Here is a 17,514-nt window from a genome sequence, read left to right as displayed (position 1 = left end):
CACTGCCCCCTTGGTATGTGAAACTATCGTATGCATATTTATTGTGGATGTTCTGAGTGGCTAGATGTACCTTGAGGACTGCTGTAGAGGTGTGATTACAATTCCACGTTTTCTTCAATGCATGTATTGGGGTCATTTACTAATGGTTAGCATATGTTAATTCAGTTATTGCAACAGGTACATGTGATAACTGTTAATTACTCACATTATGTTTTCCGCAGCCCCTTTGCATAAATCACCACCCATGTCCTAGCCAGTTCCCACTGGCTTCACATGTTAGCATAAAAAGCTGCATTATGGTTTTACCATAGCTTGCACTACCCATTAAAGCAGGGATACTCAACCCAGTCCTTGGGACACACCAAGCCAGTTTTGTATTCAGGATACCCACGATGAAATTGCATGAGATAGATACGCATACAGTGGAGGTGGTGCATACAAATGTATCTCACGCATACTCGTGGATATTTTGAAAACTCAACTGGCTGGGTGTGTCCCAAGGATTGGGTTGAGAACCCCTGCATTAAAGTGATAATGCACATTAAGTTTTTCATTAATGCAGATTAAAAAAAACCTTAGCACAGCTTAGTAAATTTGCTTAATTATTCAATAATTGTGTGCAGTTGGGAAGCTCAGATGTAATAAGTGAATGATATTCAAAATAGAGATCCTAAAACCCAGTCTGTGGTGCGGGAATTCTCATTAGCCGCCTCGTTGTATAATGTGAGCACTTTAATGTCCGCCCAGATTATAGAATACTAGCACAAGTATGTGGATGTTGCAGATTTATGTGTAAATGCAAGTTGAATACTAAGCACACAACTTACATAGGGGCCCTTTTACAGAGAGGCAGTAAGCTCAACGTGGGCTTACCGCTCGCTTTTCTGGGTCTACCACCAGCCCAAAGCAGCCGCCGGTGGTAGTCCTGCCCCAAGCGCACACCATTTCCGGGGGAAAACCTCGGAAATGGCTTGCATGGCTGTAACCGGGTGGTGTAAGGGCTCCCCGTGGCATGGCCACACGGCAAGAGTTCTCTTACTGCATTACCATGTGTGTCTGGGGGCTTTTTACCCGCTGAGTGCAGGGAAAAACGGTCCCTACTGCTAGCGCAGGGCCATTTTTCCCACAGCTTAGTAAAAGGACCCCACAGTGTGCAAATGCAAGGGAGGTTCACGTGGGTGGGGCAATTCTCCGTACATGTTGTAGGTTAGTATCATTTACGAACTAGAGTGCCGCATGTAGGCGCATGCATTTACACCTTCCATAGACATGGCCATGGCATAAGTGGGCATGACTTATGCTAGTGTCCCAATATGGAATTGGGTGCCCAGATCCTATTATAGAATTTGCGCTCAGCATTTTGGTGCCTAAAATTTTGCGCACTTCATAGAATTGTCTCTTGTTGTAAATAAGTGACTGCATCACAAACTGGGGCTGACCTCAGCAAGGAGAAATTTTGTATGAATTCAGAAGTGAATCAAAACATGGAGTGCAGTACCTTTTGTTTTGGGTTGTTTTTCTTTTTTCCCATTTCAACTGTATTTTCCCAATTATTTTAATTAAAGTCATGCAGAAACTCAGTTGAAAGATTGCACTGTGTTTGTTTTACTATCAGGTTCTCGCAGAGGGTCTCCAGCGTCTAAGGCCACTATTGCCCGCTGGCTCAAAGAGACTATCTTTTCAGCTTATCTGCTGGCCGGCCGGCTGCCGCCTGTAGCCTTTAAGGCGCATTCTACTAGAGCGATTTCTTCCTCTTGGGCTGAAACTGGAGCTCTCTCTCTTCAAGAGATATGCAGTGCAGCAACATGGGCTTCTAAGCTCTCCTTTGCCAGACATTACAGGCTGGATGTGGCTGCCAGGAGGGATGCGCGTTTTGGAGCACAAGTGCTAGCGCATGGTGTGGCTTGTTCCCACCCTATCTAGGGATTGCTTTGTTACATCCCATACGTAATGGCTTCATCTGCTTGATGACAAGGAAGGGAAAATTAGGTTCTTACCATGATAATTTTCTTTCCTTTAGTCATAGCAGATGAAGCCATGAGCCCTCCCTGTTGGATTGTCAGTATGCTGTAAATTGGGTTTTTTCAGGTTCTGTTCTAATTTCCTGAAGTTCCTTCCTTGGGAGAAAGTTGGAAAACAATCTTCAGGATTCATGTTCAGTTTAACTTTAGGAGGATGAGTTCATTCCCTCCAGTATGTTTTTTGGAGGATGTGTTGATTCCCTCCAGGAGGCGCGTGTGTTCCCCTCCAGTTCTATAAATAGGAGGATGAGTTCATTCCCTCCAGTGTGTTGGGAGGATGTGTGATTCCCTCCAGGAGGTGCGTGTGTTCCCCTCCACTTCTACAATAAGGAGGATGAGTTTATTCCCTCCAGGAGGATGTGCATTCCCTCCTTTATGAGTTCATGCCCTTGTGATGGGCCATCGTTCGCTGTGAGGAAAGCTCTTGTGATTCCCATTGCGGTTGGCCATACTGCTTTGGAAGCTTCAAATACTGAAGAGGCAATGGAGCTAGCTGGCCAAGAGGGCACTGAGAAAGTTTGAGTGCTCTCTATCTCCCCTGCTGGTTGATGGACATAACCCATACGTAATGGCTTCATCTGCTATGACTAAAGGAAAGAAAATTATCATGGTAAGAACCTAATTTTCCCATCTTTACGTCTTAATGACGCCATGATTGATAACTCGTGGATAAAAGATACTGGTTCAGTAGAATGCATGCCACTCTATTTTACTATTTAAACCTTTGCGTTCCAATGTTTTTAATTTAAAAGTCCACTTCGCCTCTTGCCTCTGAAGTAGTAATTTTCTATTACCACCTCGTTGATTCTTTTGTGGCCTGTCCAAAACACAACATTTCAAATCCTCAAACTTGTGGTTGTGCGTTAAACAATGTTCAACTAGGGGTTCCTTCATATTTTGTCTGGCATTTTCTGTCTAAAGCAAATTTTTATAGAAACCATTATCATGAAAGTTAAATCTTCTGATGTGGTGTCTCATGGAAACTATGGGGCCCTTTAACAGAGCTACACTAAAAAGTGCTCTGTACTATTTTTAGTGTGAATATTTTTCGCGTTTGATTGGAATTAATTTCATATTTTCTACATTATAAAACTCAGACATGTGGATTAACCACACTTTCGTATCTCCTGTTACTAGTGGATTGCACACCAGTAAAAATCATTTATTTATTTATTTATTTATTATTACTACTTTATTATATTTTATTTTTTATGGTTTAGTCCCTCATAATACTTTTCGTATGAGCATGATAGCGTTGCCAATTAAGGCTTTATTGGTTACTACTTATCTTTTTGTTCATTGTGTGTTTAAAAATTTTTTTTTTTAATTATTGTGAATGTTCTATTAAATGATTTTTTAATTATTTGTTTTTTTCAAAGATATATGTGTGTTGGTATTTTTTATATCCTTGTTTTGACTAAATACATTTCCATATCATCATGCTGATCAATCCATAGACTGGTGGGTTGTGTCCATCTACCAGCAGGTGGAGATAGAGAGCAATCCTTTTGCCTCCCTATATGTGGTCATGTGCTGCCGGAAACTCCACAGTATGTTCTCTATCTCAGCAGGTGGTGGTCACACACAGCAGCAGCTCTGGCTAGGTCTCCAAGCCTAATTTTTAGGTTTTGTTGAGTACCTGGGGTTGAGGGCTCTTCTTGAGCAAGTGCAAACCTGGTGGCGCCAGGTCCCTCCTTTTCTCCCCCCTCCCGCTGGCTCCGTTAAAAAAAAAAAAAAAAAAAAAATTTTTTGAACGTCCTTAAGGGCGTTTATTTCGACATTTATTTAAACGTTTATTGCAGCTACTCACTGGGACACCAGGTCGTTACAGCTCGGAGCGAGAAGCAGGTAATTTTTACCTTTTTATAGCGGGCAGGGGGTTCCCCGATTGATCTCCACGTGGCCTATGGCGTCGGAGGGCGAGGGCGCGAAGAATCGCTCCCCGGACCGCGTGTGCGCTTCTAGCGGGGATGCGGGGGTCTTAAAGTCTGACTCGCCCTTGTTGGGTGTCAGTTCGGAGGCCGGTCAGTGTCCCGGGTCTTCCTCCGGTGCGGCGGTTTTTCCCGCCATAAACGCCCATCCCCCGCTGCTCGCCTCCGCCATCTTGGCCGGCCACGCTGCTCGGACGGCTTCTTCTTGGGCCGCCCTTGAGCTGGGAGACGTTAATGCCATGGCCGCCCTTGATTTGGGCAACGGCAAAAAAGCGGCTAAAGTTAAGCGCCGTTCTTCCCGCGCGGCTCCTTCGCGGATTGTTGCGCCGGACGCCATCTTGGATGCGCAGCGTGTTTCTCCCCCGCTCTTGCGAGCGCCGGTTGAGGGTGCGTCTAGGGCTGTGGCCCAGGCGGCTGAAGTGCACAGTCTGGGGGGTTTCTCCCCCGAGTTTATTTTGCTGCTGCATCAGGCCTTCCTTATGCAGAACGCTGCCCCTTCTCCCTTGTCCGATAAAGGGGTTGAGGCCCCCGGAAGTAAACACCCTCGGGTGGATTCCCAGGCCTTAGAGGACTTTGTCTCCTCTGATGTAGATGAGGGCAGCGTGTCTGAGTTCTCCCAACGGTCCTTTGCGGATTCCTTGGAGGAGACGGATTCCCGCTCGGATGGAGCGGATGACCCCTCTGCAGCGCGGATCTTTCGCTCAGAGGATTTGCCCAACCTGTTACTGCAGGCCATGAGCATTTTGAAGATTTCCTCTCCAGAGGACGTCTCTCCCTCAGCCCCTGTTGGCTCCGCCATTATGCTGGGGACGAAGCGCCCGCCTAGAACCTTCCACGTGCATGATGCCATGCACACCTTAATTTCGGCTCAATGGGATGTCCTGGAAGCGAGCCTCAAAGTGGCTAGGGCTATGTCCCGCCTCTATCCTTTGCCTGAAAGTGAACGGGAAGCCTTTCTTTGGCCTACCGTGGATTCTTTAATCACTGCGGTGACTAAGAAAACGGCGTTGCCGGTGGAAGGTGGCACGGCCCTAAAGGACGCCCAAGACAGAAGATTGGAGGCGGCCTTAAGGTCGTCCTTCGAGGCGGCTGCCTTAAGTTTGCAGGCCTCAGTTTGCGGCTCCTATGTGGCCAGGGCGTGCCTGACGATTGTGCAGCGGGCTTCCCCCTTGGATCCTTCCTTGAGGGCTGATTGGCCGGCCCTGGAATCGGGCTTGGCTTATTTGGCAGACTTACTGTATGATGTCTTGAGAGCCTCGGCTAAAGGTATGGCTCAGACAGTCTCTGCGCGGTGGTGGCTTTGGCTGAAACATTGGTCTGCTGACCACGCCTCTAAATCCCGCCTGGCTAAGTTGCCTTTTAAAGGCAAGCTGCTTTTTGGGGTCGAGCTGGACAAAATTGTGACCGATCTCGGCACGTCTAGGGGCAAGAGGTTACCAGAGGTCAGGGCTCGGGCCAGTGCTCGCCCCGGTAACTCCAGAGGACGGTTTCAGGAAGCCCGTTGGTACCGCCCGGGCAAGTCGGGCTCCTCTGCCCCCTCTTCCTTCAAGAGGAACTTCTCCCCCAAGCAGCATTCCTTTCGCAGAGACTGCCGTCCCGGAGGTGCGCCCTCCGGTCCTCCCCCAGGGTCTCGTACCCAATGACGGGGTACTGGTCCATGGCCCAGTGCAGATTGGAGGACGCCTGTCCTCGTTTCTGGGCGAGTGGACCAGGGTAACTTCAGACGCTTGGGTGCTGGAAGTCATCAGAGACGGCTACAAGCTAGAGTTCTGCCGACCCTTAAGAGATGGGTTTGTACTCTCTCCCTGCAAGTCTCCGGTCAAAGCTGTGGCAGTGCAGCAGACCTTGGACAATCTCATCAGCCTGGGTGCGGTCGTTCCGGTGCCAGAAAATCAGCTTGGCAAGGGACGTTACTCCATTTACTTTGTGGTACCAAAGAAAGGAGGTTCTGTAAGGCCTATCCTCGACCTCAAAGGGGTCAATCGGGCCTTGAAAGTTCGGCACTTTCGCATGGAGACTCTCCGCTCTGTTATAGCGGCAGTGAAGGCAGTGGAGTTCCTGGCATCCTTGGACATCAAGGAAGCGTACTTGCATATTCCCATCTGGCCTCCTCATCAACGCTTTCTGCGTTTTGCAGTCCTGGGCCGACACTTCCAGTTCAGAGCCCTCCCGTTCGGGTTGGCTACTGCTCCACGGACCTTCTCCAAAGTAATGGTGGTCATCGCGGCCTTCCTGCGAAAGGAAGGAGTACAAGTCCATCCTTATCTGGACGACTGGTTGATCCGAGCCCCCTCTTATGCAGAGTGCGGCAAAGCTGTGGACCGGGTGATTGCTCTTTTGAGCACCCTGGGGTGGATCATCAACTGGGAGAAAAGCCAGCTGCGCCCGACTCAGTCCCTGGAGTATCTGGGAGTTCGATTCGACACCCAAGTGGGCAGAGTGTTCCTGCCGGACAATCGGATTGTCAAACTTCAGGCTCAGGTGGACCAGTTCCTAGTAGCCTCTCCGCTTCGGGCTTGGGACTATGTGCAGCTGTTGGGCTCTATGACGGCCACGATGGAAGTAGTGCCCTGGGCCAGGGCTCATATGAGACCACTACAACACTCTCTGCTACAGCGCTGGACTCCGGTGTCGGAGGATTATGCTGCGCGCCTTCCCTTGGACCCAGCAGTGCGTAAGGCGCTGAGCTGGTGGCTGAAGACAGACAAGTTGTCTGCAGGGATGCCTCTTGTGACCCCGGAGTGGATTGTCGTCACGACGGACGCCTCTTTGACGGGCTGGGGAGCCCACTGCTTGGGAAGGACAGCGCAGGGGCTCTGGTCTCCTGCAGAGGCAAAGTGGTCTATCAACCTCCTGGAACTCAGAGCCATTCGGTTGGCGCTTTTGGAGTTCCTCCCGGTACTGGCGTTGAAGCCAGTACGGGTCCTGTCGGACAATGCCACGGCTGTGGCCTATGTCAACCGCCAGGGAGGTACCAAGAGCGCCCCTCTAGCCAAGGAAGCCATGAATCTATGCCAGTGGGCGGAAGCGAACCTGGAACAGCTATCGGCGGCCCACATTGCTGGAGTCATGATTGTCAAGGCGGACTTTCTCAGTCGCCATACCTTGGATCCCGGAGAGTGGCAGTTATCGGCTCAGGCGTTCTTGCACATCACGAAGCGCTGGGGCCAGCCGAGCCTAGATCTGATGGCGTCATCGGCCAATTGCCAAGTGCCGCGCTTTTTCAGCAGAGGACGGGACCCTCGATCTCTGGGGGTAGATGCTCTTCTCCAACAGTGGCCGACACAGGAGCTTCTCTATGTGTTCCCGCCCTGGCCCATGTTGGGCAGGGTACTAGACCGGGTGGCAAAGCATCCGGGCCGGATAATCCTGGTGTGTCCGCACTGGCCCAGACGTCCCTGGTATGCGGACTTGATCAGGCTCTCAGTGGACGACCCTCTGCGGCTGCCAGTGGAGCAGGGCCTGTTGCATCAGGGTCCCGTGGTGATGGAGGATCCCTCCCCCTTTGGTCTTACGGCCTGGCTATTGAGCGGCAGCGTCTGAGGAAGAAGGGCTTCTCAGACAAGGTCATCGCCACTATGCTGAGAGCGAGGAAGCGCTCTACTTCTACTGCTTACGCCAGGGTTTGGCGTACCTTTGCAGCGTGGTGTGAAGCAGGCTCACTTTCTCCCTTCACTGCTCCAATTTCTTCAGTGCGGGCGTTCCTGCAAGAAGGTCTGGAGACAGGCCTGTCGCTCAGTTCCCTTAAAGTCCAGGTAGCGGCTCTGGCTTGCTTCAGGGGCCGCCTGAAGGGTGCTTCCCTGGCTTCGCAGCCAGATGTGGTACGCTTTCTCAAGGGAGTTAATCACCTGCGCCCTCCTCTGCACTCAGTGGTGCCTGCGTGGAATCTCAACCTGGTGCTCAGAGCCTTGCAGAAGCCGCCTTTTGAACCCTTGTCGAGGGCATCTCTGAAAGACCTGACGTTGAAAGCAGTCTTTTTGGTGGCTATCACTTCAGCCAGAAGAGTTTCCGAGCTCCAGGCACTCTCATGTCGAGAGCCTTTTCTGCAGTTCACTGAGGCAGGAGTGACTATTCGCACAGTGCCTTCCTTCCTGCCCAAGATTGTTTCTCGCTTCCATGTGAATCAGCAGCTCTGTCTCCCTTCCTTTCGTAGGGAGGACTACCCAGAGGAATACTCTGCTCTCAGATTTCTGGATGTGAGATGAGTCATCATCAGATACTTGGAAGTGACCAATGATTTCCGGAAATCGGATCATCTGTTTGTCCTGTTTGCAGGTCCTCGTAAGGGTCTGCAGGCTGCTAAGCCTACAGTGGCAAGATGGGTCAAGGAAGCCATTGCAGCGGCTTATGTGGCCGCGGGGAAGGTGCCGCCTATTCAGCTGAAGGCTCACTCCACTAGAGCTCAGGCGGCCTCGATGGCAGAGGCCGGGTCCGTCTCCTTGGAAGAGATATGCAAGGGGGCAACTTGGGCATCGGCCCATACCTTCTCCAGGCATTACCGCTTGACTGTGGCTGCTCGGGCGGAGGCCCGGTTTGGAGCTTCAGTGTTGCGGTCAGGGATTTCAATGTCCCACCCTGGGTGAGTACTGCTTCGGTACATCCCACCAGTCTATGGATTGATCAGCATGATGATATGGAAGGTAAAATTATGTATCATACCTGATAATTTTCTTTCCATTAATCATAGCTGATCAATCCATAGCCCCTCCCAGATATCTGTACTGTTTATATTCTGGTTGCATTTCAGGTTCAAGTTTAGTCTTCAGTTCCTGTTCAGGAGGACTTCGTGTTCAAGTTTTTTCAATTGGATTCTTCAGGAGTTGAGACGAGTTTGTGTTACAGTGAGCTGCTGCATTCCTCTCCCCTCCGTTTTACGGGGCTGGATTGAGACATAAATTCTGCCGGCGCTCCCTCCTGCTTCGGCGGTGTTAGGGTCAGTCAGCTCCTCCCGCGGTTGCGGTTGCAGGATAAGCCAGATCCCCCCGCATCAGCGAGGTGGTGTCCCTCCCCCGCTCCGCGGGGATGAGCTGGACGGATTCCCCTCCCCCACTTGTGTGGGGATGAGCTGGGTTAATTACCCTCCCCCGTTTCGGCGGTGGTGAGCTGGGCAGAGTGTCTCTTTGTGGGTGTAATTCTCTAAGTGCTGAGTCCTGCGGATGGAGCTTGGATATCGACATACTGAGGAGTTTCCGGCAGCACATGACCACATATAGGGAGGCAAAAGGATTGCTCTCTATCTCCACCTGCTGGTAGATGGACACAACCCACCAGTCTATGGATTGATCAGCTATGATTAATGGAAAGAAAATTATCAGGTATGATACATAATTTTACCTTTCTCTTTATCACAAATATTTCTTAATTTAAAATTTATATGTCGTTTATTATGAACATGTTTTAAGATTCAATTCAAATTGGATTGTTCTTTTTTTGTACAGTGCTATATATGTTTGTTCATTGGTTTTATTTATGATTATTTTATTACTATTTTTCACCTTTACAGTTTACTGTTTGAACCCTGATGTAGGCGCTTGCATGCGTCGAAACACGGCCCGTGTCAGGTCCTTCCTTTAATTATATCAATAAAGACTTGGATTCATATATCCAGTGGAGATTTGTCTTTGGTCAGCTTTTAAAAAATGTCCACAATGTGGGAAAAAATATGGTACTATCGGACTCCCACCACATGTGTCCAGTGCCTTGGGCCCCAGCATGAGGTTGCAACTTGCTCAAAGTGCTGCCGCATGTATCTGCGAGTGATGAAGAGCAGGAGCCACATTCTTACAAAGTTGGCTCACCTTGTCGCAGCAGCCAAACCCAGCTTCACTGCAGTCATACTAAAGGGGTCATTCACAAACAGCTAATGTGCATTATTTACTGTAGGGTACATTTATGCATTCTGGCCAAGATGCTCAAAACTCCGGCGCTGTTTCATACCGCAACAACAGAGCTGAGGAATTACCTTCTCATGCTCAAAGCTAATAGTATGCAAATTATATGTGCATGAAACAAAACACTTAGCCACCCGCCTGGAGTTACTCCGCAGCCACTTAAAGGGTCTGTCCCCAGCACAGATCAGGTCAGCCTGCAGCTGCTGCTTGTGCTCTACACAACACCCTCCTCCCACCTACTGGCTCACAACTGCCTCTGGGCGAGTCTCATGCTTTCAAATTATCCCCAGTGATTTCTAGGTTACTAGGGCCACGCTCCCAGTGGTCCCACAGTTCCCAGAAAACAGTCACAGACCCAACACACAAGCCACCAGACAAAGAGGCAAGAAACTGAAAATTGTCTTAAAAATATTGAATAGTGGGCAAAAGTTGTGCAGTCAGCAAACAATAACAGGTAACTGAAATATGAATCAATTATAATACTAACTAAACATTTGTTTACTTTGTAAAAAGTACCTGGGAAGGTCAGGATATATAACTGTTTACTGAGCCTCAGCAAAGAGATCCTGCTCTCTTTTCCTGGCTAAGACTGAACTCAAAACCAGTAACTGCTAGCTAGCTTCAAACTCCAAGCCAATCAGAGCCCAGAACACAACATTTGAAAAATATATTGCTTCTGTTTGTGTTAAACTAAAGAAAAGAGCATTCATTTCTTTGTAACAGCTTTGCAGCAAAGAAACACCAACTGCTGGCCAAATAGGAGAAATACACTTCGTGACATAATTAAGGCAGGAAAATATCCAATACATTTTACAGGCTTAAAAAAACACTGTTTCTTCACAGCGCACTATTGGCTTTAAGTATGAGAAAGTAAATCGGGCAGATGGTGCCTGGCGCATTTGCTGAAGAATTATGCATCAATCACAGCTCTTCAGCGCATGCCCAGAGCTAGAGACCGGAAGGAAGGAGGAGAAAGTGCCAGCAGCGTTCCTCATTGGCTTGAAGCAAGTGCTACATAATTAAAGAATAGTCCTTCCACAAAGTTTCTACTTTAAGAAAAAAAAAAAAAGCTCACTGGTGTGTTTGGTCTTCAACAACTTTAGAAGCTGGAAAACTTTGGCGGTGGCTCCAGACAGCCGGTCACTTTTAAAGGCAGGGACTCCCGCGGCTCCCACACACTTGCCTGGTCTCTCTTGCCTTGATCCTTCTCTTCAACAACCTGGAGCTGGCATTAGGTTCCCCGCTGGATGCATCTCTATTGATCTAATTTAGGTGCATCCTTGGCCACCTTTAAATCTAGACTGAAAGCCCACCTCTTTAACATTGCTTTTGACTCGTAACCACTTGTAACCACTCGCCTCCACCTACCCTCCTCTCTTCCTTCCCGTTCACATTAATTGATTTGATTTGATTTGCTTACTTTATTTATTTTTTGTCTATTAGATTGTAAGCTCTTTGAGCAGGGACTGTCTTTCTTCTATGTTTGTGCAGCGCTGCGTATGCCTTGTAGCGCTATAGAAATGCTAAATAGTAGTAGTAGTAGTAATTTAAATGCTACCCGCTGAAGCCTTTGCCGCGCTTGTTGATCCCTGCGCTGGAGCGCTCTGAGCATCCAACATTAGCAAATGCGGGCACTAGTCCGACTCTGATGGCCTCCAGCATCTGCATTTGCTTCTGAGCATCAGGCTGTCAATTTTTTCACATTTTTATTACAGAGAAAGTGCTTTTTATGTGTGTGGCAGGAAATGAAGCTGTACAAATCCAGGAGTTCCTTATATAGTGACTGATGATAAAGAATCTGATTTGCTGAAGTTTTTTCCCATCCCTAAATCTTATGCAGTGGGTCCTGCAGTAAATAGCACATGTTCACTGTTAACAAATGACCCCTTAAAATTTCTACTTTAGGCACGCTTTCTAAGCATGTCTGACTTAATAGACCTACCACCCAGAAACGCTAAAAGATCATCCCGAACTTTCCTCAACCTCCACTTCCCTAATTGCAAAGGCATAAAATACAAAGTGCTGCACGCGTCAACCTTTTCTTATATGAGCACACAATTCTGGAACAAACTACCACGAAACCTGAAAACGATCTACGAACTAACCGACTTCCGCAAACTATTAAAGACCCATCTCTTTGAAAAAAATCTATCGAAAGGATCAAAACACATGAAGTCCACACACACTGTTAGCAATGCATCAATACATTCTCTTCTGTACTCTTATCCCCCGCAATTTTAACACATTAAACCTTAATTTACAGGTAAAAAATAGAAAAATATTATACCCGAACGTTCTCTTGCTATTGCTGTGTTGCCCTATCAGTATCCGTTGTTCTTCTATTGTCCAGTTGTTCTTTTCCATTGTTTTATTCTCCTTAACGATACTTGGACTTTGTTTTAACTTAACTCCTCACAATGTAACCATAATCACGTTGTAACAGATTGTACTTCCATCATTACAATGTATTGTAAGCCACACTGAGCCCGCAAATAGGTGGGAAAATGTGGGATACAAATGCAATAAAATAAATATATATAGATAGGCGTATTACAAATATGACTTTTTTCTCTGTAGACAAGCAGGACAAATGCAGGCACACTTTCTAGTAATATCACCCAATTTTGCCAAGTTGTCCAGTGCCCTTCTCCAGGTAATAGGTGGTAGGTGCTTTGGTTTTTTTTTGCCCCTGCGCCAGGATTCCCATGTTGCCCCATACAACCTATAGGCTCTCAGTTCACTTCATCTGCCGCCGCCGGTAAGGTTGGACACAGTCTTGCCTCTTCCTCTCGCAGAACAATTTGAAAACTTTTTCTCCCACAAATTACAACTCAGTTCATCAGCACTTTGCTTTCAATTTCATTTCAGCATTTTTCTAATATCAGTGTTGCCGAAACAGTTTTCACCCTCTGCCCCTTCTACCCCTTTGGGCTTTGCTTCAGCCCTCTCAGTGGCACCTTTGAATGCAGTGGTTTATGCAGGGTCCTCAGGAGCAGTTACTCTCTTGAGACCAGCTGTAGCTATAAAACCTCAACCTCCCTTCTAGCTTCCATCTGCCTCTGATTACATCTCAAGACTGCTTATACTGCATCACTCCCCCCAGTTACTACGGTCTTCTCAGAAGCACCTTCTTCATCTCTCCCTCCTGTTGTTATACAACTGGACATGCTACTGCTTATACCTACATTGGCCCTCAACTTTGTAGCACCCTACTCCTAAATCTTAAGCTTGAAATCTCCTATCCCATCTTCAAAAAAACTCATAAAAACCTGGTTGTTTAGTCACGTTTTCCCATCTTAGTTTCTCCTCTATTCTTCTCTGGCTTTTTTCACCCCTTTCCTTTCTATTTATATACTTCTATCATATTTTGCTCTGTTGAGCTTTTATTGTATAAACTGCCCAGATGCCATTTATCAAAAAAAATAAATATTTTCAACAATTCTGTCCAATAAGAAGATACCAACTGTATCATCGCGTACCTCTTCAATGCCAGTCCTCTCAATTTATTTTATTTTATTTTAGTTACATTTGTACCCCGCGCTTTCCCACTCATGGCAGGCTCAATGCGGCTTACATGGGGCAATGGAAGGTTAAGTGACTTGCCCAGAGTCACAAGGAGCTGCCTGTGCCTGAAGTGGGAATCGAACTTAGTTCCTCAGGACCAAAGTTCACCACCCTAACCACTAGGCCACTCCCTCCACTGTTGCTACTATTTGAGATTCTACATGGAATGTTGCTATTCCACTAGCAACATTCCATGTAGAAGTCGGCCCTTGCAGATCACCAATGTGGCCGCACAGGCTTCTGCTTCTGTGAATCTGACGTCCTGCACGTACGGACGTCAGACTCACAGAAACAGAAGCCTGCGCAGCCTTCTACATGGAATGTTGCTAGTGGAATAGCAACATTCCATGTAGAATGTCCAATAGTAGCAACATTCCACGTAGAATCTCCAATAGTAGCAACATTCCATGTAGAACCTCCAATAGTAGCAACATTCCATGTAGAATCTCCAATAGTATCTATTTTATTTTTGTTACATTTGTACCCCGCGCTTTCTCACTCATGGCAGGCTCAATGCGGCTTACATGGGGCAATGGAGGGTTAAGTGACTTGCCCAGAGTCACAAGGAGCTGCCTGTGCCTGAAGTGGGAATCGAACTCAGTTCCTCAGTTCCCCAGGACCAGAGTCGACCACCCTAACCACTAGGCCACTCCTTTATGCACAATGTCAATATCCATGAGAACGCAAACAGCAGCCAGCTTTACCTTCTACCGTTCCAAGTCTGAAGCCATCTTTTTGACTGTTTATTGGTGGGAGGCATACCTCAGTTCTTCCTCAAAAATTGGCAATCCATAACTTCATATCAGTGGATTCTCTGCAGTGTAGCAAATGGATACAGACTCAAATTTGTAGCCAGGTCTCCCTCACTGTGTCCCCCCCAAGATCCACTGTTGTGCATTATCCACCTTTTGCTTAGCTTTTCCACTACAGAATTATTCTGTGTGCTCTTCTGAATTTCACCTTAATCCATAATCCTACCATTTCCTCCACCTCATTCTTTGGAATCACGTCAAGCTTTGCATTCTTCGGACTGTAGACAAGCTCAGCTGTATTACTAACTAGAAAAGGTATTAGGAAATCATCTCAGCTGTTTGTTATTTATAACCCCAACAACCCAGGCAATTGAGCTTCAAAGAGAACTTTTTTTTCTTCTTGAGTGTCAGATGTTATCTTTTTGTTAGGAGCAGACAGGTTTGCAACCGCCTGGGCACATAAGTGCCCATGAGCTAAAAACAAAATTGACTATTATAGCTTTCTCCAGAGCCACTTCAATTCTAGATAACTGTAGAGCAGCTACTTGGATCTCCACTCATACTTTCTCGAAACACTACTGCCTGGATCAGTGTACAGCACATGTCCTTTCAGTCAGGCTGTTTTATGAAGTCTGTTTGCGTAATATTATTAATCTCTTCTCCTGCCCCTTCTTTTATGCAGGCCATCACCACATCATCCGTCTTGGCACTGGATTCGCCAGAACGTGTGCCTGCATTTGCCCTGCTTGTCTGTGGAGAAAGCAAAGTTGTTTACCTGCAACAGGGGTTCTCTGTAAACAGCAGGGAAATGCAGCCATAGTTTTCCGTCCCTCCTTATCCTTCCTCCCCCCACCCCGAAAAAAAGGGGGGAAAACAAGGAAGATAGTCAATTCCTCATTTCATGCATTCAAAGTCATTTTCATTAGGGGTAGGACAACTGAGAGCTGATAGGTTGTTTGGGGGGGGGGGGGGGGGGGGTTTGTTTTATATGCACTTATCAGCTGAAGGAGGGCTCTGGACACATTGGAAACGTCAGGTGATGTCACCAGAAAGTGTGGCTGCATTCCCTGCTCTTTACAGGTAAGCAACATCACTCAGCTTTTTACTGAACGCCATCCAAGACTTAATGTCCTCAAGATCAACTGTGATTTGTGATGCAACATAAGAAACGCCATTCTGGGTCAGACCATCAAGCCCAGCATTCTGTCTTCCACAGCTCACTTGGAAGCACCAGTTAGTTTTCTGAGTGTCCCCAATCCTAGTAGCTTTTGATAGTATAAATAACAGTTCCATAACCTACTATGCCTGTCTGCCTATGTCCTGCATGTAACATGATGTTCTTGGTTCTCCTGTTGCTGTTTAACCCAATTAAATAGCCTATTAAAAAAAGGACCTTTTGATGTACACTATAGATGATTATTAATAGCTAGTGAAGTTCTAAGTATTTTTTTTTCTTATCCTCTTTCTGATTTAATTATTCCAAGGGCAAGCTGAATAGTGAGTTAGAAATTTAGGTACTCTGAGCAGGGAATGTAAACTTATTAGTGTAGAAACATACTTTTCCATTATGTCCCAAGGATCAGTCCAGACAAATGGGTTGTGACCATTCGCCAGCAGGTGGAGATAGAGAACACTAATGAGTTGTGCCTTATATGGTCCTGTGCTTAGCAACCAAGCCAATATTCTATCTCCAGCAAGCGGGATAGCAGCTCCTGTGCTATGTAGTGACTTCTCCTCTCCTTGCTTGCTGGTTCAGTAAAGAATATCCTGTGCCTCAGGTGTAAACCTAGTGGTCTAGGTCCCTTCCTGTTCCCCTATTGCCACTTTCTACCTCTCTCTCAGTCTTCCCTACTCTTTTTCTCCTGCCTCTATCTAAAAAGAAAAAAAGTCAGCCGCTGCGGTTCTCTTTAGGAGCATTTGTGCTGTGGGAAAGATTGTGGGGCTTCAGTGCCTTGGAGGTCATGCGACTGGCTGTTTCTATGAGTGTATTTTTTTTATTTACTGTGTCTGAGTCCGTTAAGTCTTGTGCACACTGCAGGGGTAGGCTCTTGGCTACCGTTTTCTGCACGCTGTGTTTTACATCCGCGGATATTCTGCTATTACCTATAAAGGAAAGAAAATTATCAGGTAACATAGTAGATGACGGTAGGTCCATCCAGTCTGCCCAACAAGATAAACTCATATGTGCTACTTTTTGTGTATACCTTACCTTGATTTGTACCTGTTCTTTTCAGGGCACAGACCGTATAAGTCTGCCCAGCACTATCCCCGCCTCCCACCACCGGTTCTGGCACAGACCGTATAAGTCTGCCCAGCACCATCCCCGCCTCCCGCCACCGGCTCTGCCACCCAATCTCGGCTAAGCTCCTTAGGATCCATTCCTTCTGAACAGGATTCCTTTATGTTTATCCCACGCATGTTTGAATTCCGTTTCCGTTTTCATTTCCACCACCTCCCGCGGGAAGGCATTCCAAGCATCCACTACTCTCTCTGTGAAAAAATACTTCCTGACATTTTTCTTGAGTCATTTCTTGAGTCATTTTCATGTCCTCTCGTTCTACCGCCTTCGCATCTCCGGAAAAGGTTCGTTTGCGGATTATCTAATTTTATTCCTATGGACCCCGCTTCAGATAACTCGAGCTATTCTTTAGTAAAAGACCCCCATAGTTCCTTTCATTCACAAGTGGTCCATCTTTTTTATTGTTGTTATGAAGCAAACGTACATTTATTTTGTTAGGGTTTTTTTTTTCATCTTGACTGTTTCTCTTATATATGAAAAATTGAAAAAAAAAATCCAGAGTTTTCCCATTATGCAGCAGGCCAATTTTGCACTGCATAATTAGGACATTATATTTTGAGATCCAACTTGCCCTTTTATCATGGTTTTTATGTTTGTGTATTGATAATGCTGATTGTGTTGCGATTATGCTATTGTATTTAACGACATGAACATCAATGACAAGATTTAAAGTAAATTAAAGATGAAACGATTGCTTTCTATAAACTATTCAGCATTCTGGGACATGTGTTTGTGATTTCAATCCCTCTGCTGATTTTAAGTTGTTTGATTGTCATTGAAATTTACCAAAGACATGTTTTCCCATCATGAGATAATCAGCAGAAGGAAGAAACTTTTAGAGAAGTGGAGACAAAAAAATTTCTGGTAATTCATGGTCCCTTACTTCTCTGGAACAAAATGACCATGAACAATTCTACATTTACTCATAAATAGAGGAAACTTGTTCTGTATACAAGTACGTGCTATGGAAAGATGTATAAATGTTTGATTAGTCATTTGCTTTTTCTCTGTAAAAATTATTTTGGGGGAAAGCAGTTTATCTTTGCACTAATTTCT

At 46.5% G+C, this 17,514-nt stretch overlaps 1 protein-coding gene across 1 annotated transcript in view; it reads left to right on the top strand.

Annotated features, from left to right (window-relative positions):
* The window catches only part of PIGF (phosphatidylinositol glycan anchor biosynthesis class F), an 81,795-nt gene that overhangs the window by 14,146 nt on the left and 50,135 nt on the right, over nt 1-17,514 (top strand). The gene's annotated exons all lie outside the window — the stretch shown is intronic.

This window comes from Microcaecilia unicolor, chromosome 3, assembly GCF_901765095.1.
Source record: "Microcaecilia unicolor chromosome 3, aMicUni1.1, whole genome shotgun sequence".
Taxonomy (NCBI): domain Eukaryota; kingdom Metazoa; phylum Chordata; class Amphibia; order Gymnophiona; family Siphonopidae; genus Microcaecilia; species Microcaecilia unicolor.
The sequence above is the reverse complement of the archived record's forward strand: the minus strand, read 5'-3'. Positions and strand labels throughout refer to the sequence as shown.